Source organism: Chaetura pelagica, unplaced genomic scaffold (genome assembly GCF_000747805.2).
Source record: "Chaetura pelagica isolate M959 unplaced genomic scaffold, ChaPel_1.0 scaffold102, whole genome shotgun sequence".
NCBI classification, from domain to species: Eukaryota; Metazoa; Chordata; class Aves; order Apodiformes; family Apodidae; genus Chaetura; species Chaetura pelagica.
In genome coordinates, this window is record NW_009952483.1 from 428,872 (window position 1) to 435,566 (window position 6,695).

Below are 6,695 nucleotides of genomic sequence, written 5' to 3' on the forward strand. Positions count from 1 at the left end.
GCTGAACGCTTGTTCAAGTGTAAAATATCCTTTACAGGCTCCAGTTCTGGATCCTTTTAAAGCCAAAGAAAACCTCCTGAACCACCACTGAATCAGCAATCTCACCAAATAACAATTGGGGTTTATTTCACAACCCAGCTGGTTTCTTTCTCAAGATCTAATCCAAAGATGCTTTGCTCCTTCCTCATTATTACACTTCCAAAGGAAAGGCGAGAAGGGAACAAATTACACTCTCCATTTGTAACAAAAAAAAATCAGCAAACTTCCCTAAAATCAACATTAATGCAATCATCTCAATTAAATAAGGACCCACTCTAATTATTTCTGCTGCAGTGCTCAGGAAATAGTTACTGAGCTTGAATCACCACTCAATTAGGGCATAAACACTGCCTGAATAAACAGATTCTTGGAAGCAAGGGAAAAAGGAAGAGGGAGAGAAGGAAGGGGAGCAGGAGACTGTCCTGGATCAGCTTTAGCATGGCTGTGGCTCCCCCCAGAACCTGTTACTAGGTCTGAAGTCTTGTGCAGGTTCCTCAAAATTACCAAGGTCCAGCTTCTAATGCTCCTGACAGGCCACATCCACGTATTCTGAGGGGTTAGTGATCCATTGCCTTGAAAATGAAAATTACAACTAAGCCTGACAATACTCACTTTTAAATTAAATTATTTTTCAGTGAAAAAAAAATTAAAAATTTTAAAAATCACTAAAAATTCTATCCACTTTTGTGTTTTTTTTTTTCATTCTGGCTCAAACCAGGACAGTGTTTCACCTGATTTAAGTCAGCCTAGAATCAGACCCACCCTTTATTTTTGAGCTACTTGCTGAATAAAAGTTCCAGACAGGAAAATAAAACAAAACAACCTCTGGCCTACTAAGAAACTCCAAACTTCTTTATGCTCACCCAGTTTAGACCTAACTAGCACACAGGTTTATGAGATAATAGACTATTTCCTCCACATTTAAGGCAGGGATGAGAACTTGACAGTAATTCCACTAACACATGCCTCAGGTCATTTTCTTCTCCTATGCAAGTTTTGCACTGGAGGTTTTATGAGAGCTGAGAGAAGCATCAGCATCAGCATTGAGTGTCATGTCTTCTCCAGGAAAGCAGGTCCAAAAACCCTGGAACTAAAAAAGCACCAATGCCAGTCACCCAATCTGTGGTTCCCCGTGTCCCAGGCAGAATGAATCCATCACCCTACAACACGTTAAAGCTCACAAGGTATTGGTGTCCTTCCTCTGATACAAACATGGAGCAAAATTCTCCTCTTAGGCATTTAGTTCAGTTTGAGGGTGGGGAGACCCTGGCCCAGGTTGCCCAGAGAAGCTGTGGCTGCCCCATCCCTGGCAGTGTTGAAGGGCAGGTTGGATGGGGCTTGGAGCAACCTGGGCTGGTAGGAGGTGTCCCTGCCCATGCAGGGGGTTGGGACTGGATAAGCTTTAAGGTCCCTTCCAGCCCAAACAATTCTACGATTCTACAATTTATAAGGATGCTCAGAGCAGGATTTTACCCATGGTAGATGCTGCTCCTTGAACTTTTGATGAAAACTTGCTGTCTGTGATGTGCAACATCTCCAGCAATTCATCTCCTCACTTCACTTCATTCCCATTCATCTCACATAGTGTCTTGCTACAGAAACACTGACAGATTTATATTGACTATGAAAAAATTGCACACTGTAGAAAAAACTTTGTCTTCACATAAATTACTCCAGTGTGTGTCTGCTCACAGAAAAACCATTTTTAGCCACTTTCAGGAAACACTATTCATGGGCAAAGTTTAGTATCTTTCTTTTTAAATGCTCATAGTCACTGCAAGCAACCTCCCAAGGTATCCCCTGCAGTCCTTGAGGTCAGCCTATGAAAACAGAGATAAAGTCAAGATTCCATTATCCCAAAAATCTGGAAACAGATTAGAACATTCTAGCATGCAGCATTATTATTAAAATTATTATATTAAAATTACTGAATCACTGAGAGCCAGCACAGACATTAAGTACTGATAGATGGGACTTCATTTTCACCCCTTGCTGAGAAAAAGTGTCTTTTTAAACACCCAGAAAGACACTGAATATCAACAATAAGGTGAAGACAGGCATAGAAAGTAAAAATCACTGCTTCAGAGATTTACTGCCAGTGAGAATACTTCAGGCTGAATTTGCCACATTTATTTTCTTTTGCTGTGTAGCAAAAGAACCCAAGAGCTCAGAGTGAAGGTGAAGGCATCACATCCAATCCAAAGTCAGGTGCACAGAGGGAAAGCAATAGTCCTGGTCTTTCCACCAATGTTTTTATTACATTTCTAATAAGATCAAACTGCTGTGGAAGCTTCATTCCCAGCACAAGATATCACATTACCTTACAATAATATAAATTCTTGCCTGCATGCTCTCTCTTTCAAGGAATAAATCACAATATCATCCCCCCCCCAGCAGCCAGATTCCTGTTATAAGAACTAATGCAACAGGGAAACACGAAGCACGAAGGCAGAATCTGTTATGAAGCTCTTCCCTTCAGATATTTTTTATCAAACAAATCCAGGGGGTTTGGTATTTGGCAGGTGGGGAAAAAATACCATCTCTAAATACAGCTCCTGTACGCCCTGCAGTCAGAATGTAATAAAAAATAAATAAGTATTTATCTTCAGAAAACTCCAGAGGCAAATGATTGGTCTAGTATGGACAGAGCTCACTTATCAAACACGGGCTATTTTTTGCTCCACATTTCTTTCTGATAGCTGCCCATCCTGTTTTATGTTGAGGCTTGTTCATTGTTGGAGCCTCTGGCCAGATAATGCTGTAATTTCCACAGGTGGCTCTTGGGGAGCACCTTGCTCCAGAGAGATCTGGGTTTTCCCTTTGTGCCGAGCTCAGTGGTGTGAGAGCAACACGCTCCTTTTCATCGTCTTGTCTGGATACAGGGAAATTGCTCTGGACAGCCAGTTCCTCTGTGTCAGCTCCAATTTCAGGTTTGAGTGACTGCCTCAGATTTAGACACCTGCCACCAACACCTCCAGGGTTAGGTGAGATGAACACCAAGGCCTCACTGTGGAAAACAAAACCAAATCTTCCCATCCAGAGCCCCAGCTGACTCTTCCTCGAGGAAGGGATGGAGAGCTGGTGTAGCCCAGTGGAATTTGCAGGAAGAGATCTTTCAGTGCTGAACAGTTATTTTAAGCCCAGGTCTTTGTCTCTTGCATCAATTACTGGTCCAGAACCAGCACGAGGGACAAAAACATTCTGAGAGTATTTCCAATGATCCTGCCAAGCATTTTCAGCCTTGTCACACTGCAGAATGGTGGGCATTCACAGTGATGTTACTCTGATTACCATCTTGTTCTTTTTACACATTTGATGTTACATGATTTTAGCAGCTGCTATCCCCAAGTTTCTTTCAAGTGAGAAACATATTCTTTCCACCAGCTGAAAGCTAATTCTTGCTGCCACTTTGCAAGTGGTACACGCTCCAGATCAGTAAATCTCGTGGGTTGGGAGAGATCAGCTGCTAATTTAAGGCTGGTTTTGGGGATGAATAACATGATATGCAATAAATAGAACATACAGAACATGATGCCTTCAGTGCCTGTTTATCTCACAGTGTGGGTAAATGTTAGATGCAATAATGCAAGAAAATGGACCTACCAGAACTCCCTTGATGCACCTTCACACTTCATGAAGAAGTTTTTCTGAAGGGGATCTGTCCATGCAACACTTAACATTGCTTTAAACATAATATTGTTGTGACAATTCTTGAGCAAACTGTGTGCTAACAGCTGCTCATTCATTTTTTTAGTGACTGAGGAGGGATTTTCCTTCACCACCAAGCTGAATTTTCTCCATACACTTTACTATGGGATCCTAGAATGCCAGGTTTGAAGGGACCTCAAGGATCATCTGGCTCAACCTTTCTAGGTACTACTATGGTTTCATATGAGGTGGCTCAGCACCCTGTCCAGCTGAGACTTAAATTTGCCCAATGTGGGGGAATCTACCACTTCCCTTGGGAGACTATTCCAATGTTTGGTTGTCCTCATAGTGAACAATGTACCTCTTGTGTCCAATCAGAATCTCCCCAGAAGCAACTTGTGTCCATCACCCCTTGTCTTTTCCATGTGACTCCTTGTAAATACAGAGTCTCCATCTTCTTGGCAGCCACCCTTTAAGTACTGGAACATGGTAATAGGGTCTCCCCAAAGCCTTCTTTTCGCTGAACAAGCCCAGCTTTCTCAGCCTCTCCTCATATGGCAGGTCCTCCAGTCCCCTTGATCACCCTTGTGGCCCATCTCTGGAGTCCTTCCAGCCTGTCCCATGCTTTTTGTAGAGTGGGGACCAGAACTGAAGGCAATACTCCAGGTGTGGTCTGACAAGTGCTGAGCAGAGCAGGATGACAACTTCTTGATCTCTGCTGGTGATGCAGCCCAGTATCCTGCTGGTTTCTTTGCCCTGCAGCACAATCTTCCCTCATGTTGAGCCTGTTATCCACAAAGACTCCCAGGTTCCTTTCCACAGGGCTGCTCCTCAGCCAGGTGGATCCCAGGCTGAACTGCACTCCTGGGTTGTGTTCCCAGGTACAAGACCTTACACTTCTGCCTGTTGAACTTCATAAGGTTCCTGCTAGCCCACTCCTCCAGCCTGTCTAGGTCATCTTGGGGGGTTGCTCTCCCTTCTGGAGTGTTAACCTCTCCACTCACTATCTTAACACAGTCATCTGAAACATTTTGTGATGACTCATAGATGGTACATTCTCCAGGAGATATACATTAAAATGGATGGAAAAACATATCTCATCTGTACATAAGTACCATGCAAGTAGTTTTTTCATGAATGGGGCATTTCATCTTTCATCTAGTGCTGAGTGGGTGAAAGGAAATCTACACAGCTGCATCCTGAACAAACTCAGTATTAAGAGTCTGCCATCAAAGTTTCTTGTAAATTCAAACAAAAATTAGTCGACAAAAATTATGCATTGATGACAAATCACAACTGTGGTTTGTTTCAAAAAAAACCAAGCAACAACAAAAACCTCTGTGTTCCACACTTAGCAGTAACTTTTGTAAATGTTCAACAACTTAAATTCTTTAAGCAACAGCACAGCAGAGAAATGCCAGCCCATTAAAGTACCAAGAAATGACACTCTTGTTCCAAAGAGGATTCAGAGTCCAAGTGGAGATCCCAAAAAGGTCTAAGTATTGTCAAGAAACTGCTGATTAGTTATCTCTGTAAGAGTAACACAGTCTCCCCAGATAAAATTCCTGCAGGTAACTTGTGGCTACAGTTACTTAAGAAAAACCTTTCTGATGGAAAATTTTATACTGCTTTCAGCATCTTAGGGAAGTGTTTATTCTGCACAAGTCATGCAACATTTACTTCCCAAGTCTCCTACCACTGAACGTAATTGTTTCATCAAAGGCTTCAACTCCATCACTCATCATGTGCTCTTTAACTACATAAAAGTGCAATAAATGTTTACTAACCAGTTTAAAAGATACCATCATTTTGAAGATGTTTCTGCAGGGATATATATGCATCTTCATAGGCAGAGGATATATTTGCTGTTGAACCTAAATGCCATTTGATAATGGATTAAACACTCAATCTTGTCCCCCCTGGTATCTTTGGATCATCACAGCTAAAGAACAACACTATCACAAACTTCAAAGAAATTAAAATATTCATAGAATCATAGGGGTTGGAAGGGTCCTCTGAAGATCACTGAGTCCAACCCCCCTGCTGCAGCAGGGCAGGTCACACAGGAACGTGTCCAGATGGTTCTCGAGAGTCTCCAGAGAAGGAGACTCCACAACCTCTCTGGGCAGCCTGTTCCAGTGCTCCAATTATTTATCTATTGATTTTCACTATCATAAGACAGGGAACATGTTGTGTTCTTTCACCTCTCAAAAATCAATAAAGAAAAAAAGAACAAAACCCACAGCCCTTGATAACATGGAATCACTAGCCCAGTGATCTCACAGCTGTATGAAGAGACTCCTTTACAACAGTGGGAGCAAAAACAAACCCCAAAATATTATATGGATGGGAAGCAGTAAGGAAAGACTGAACTATCCAGAAAAATAATGAGTGTGACACTGACTCCCTTGACTATGTTCCTACAGATTTTACCCATGTTTGGCTTCATTTTCCTTGTTTTACACTGGGAAAGAACACAACCACAAATACCTTTTCACGCCTTATGTTGCACTTAGCTGGACTGCAGATGGTAAACAAACAAGATACAAAACTGAGAACTTTCTTTACTGAATTTCCATGGAAAGAAACCAGGAGTAAAAATAAATAAATAAATAAATAAATAGGAAAAGATAAAAATTAACCAGCAAACCCAACCACAAAACAAACCAACTCTGCATAAAGATGGATGCAGCAAGAAAAATTTGGCCTGCACCATCTCCCACTCTGCCTCTTCTGCAACATTTTCTACTACATTTAGCCTAGGAAACTAGATGGATTTTCTTTTTGGCACAGAGGCAATCTGAGGCAAGATCTCCAAGAGACTTTCTTTCCAATGGAGACACTAACTAGTTAAGTTCTGTTGTGGGAAGTCTGTCTCTGACCTTACACTCTTCCTCTGCTTAAGCTGTAAGGGTTAAAATTCACTTTTTAAGGCTTTGCATTGAGAAATTGATAAAAAATCCCAACCTTGATGGAGCTCCCAGATGGCACAAGTGCTAACTCCCACA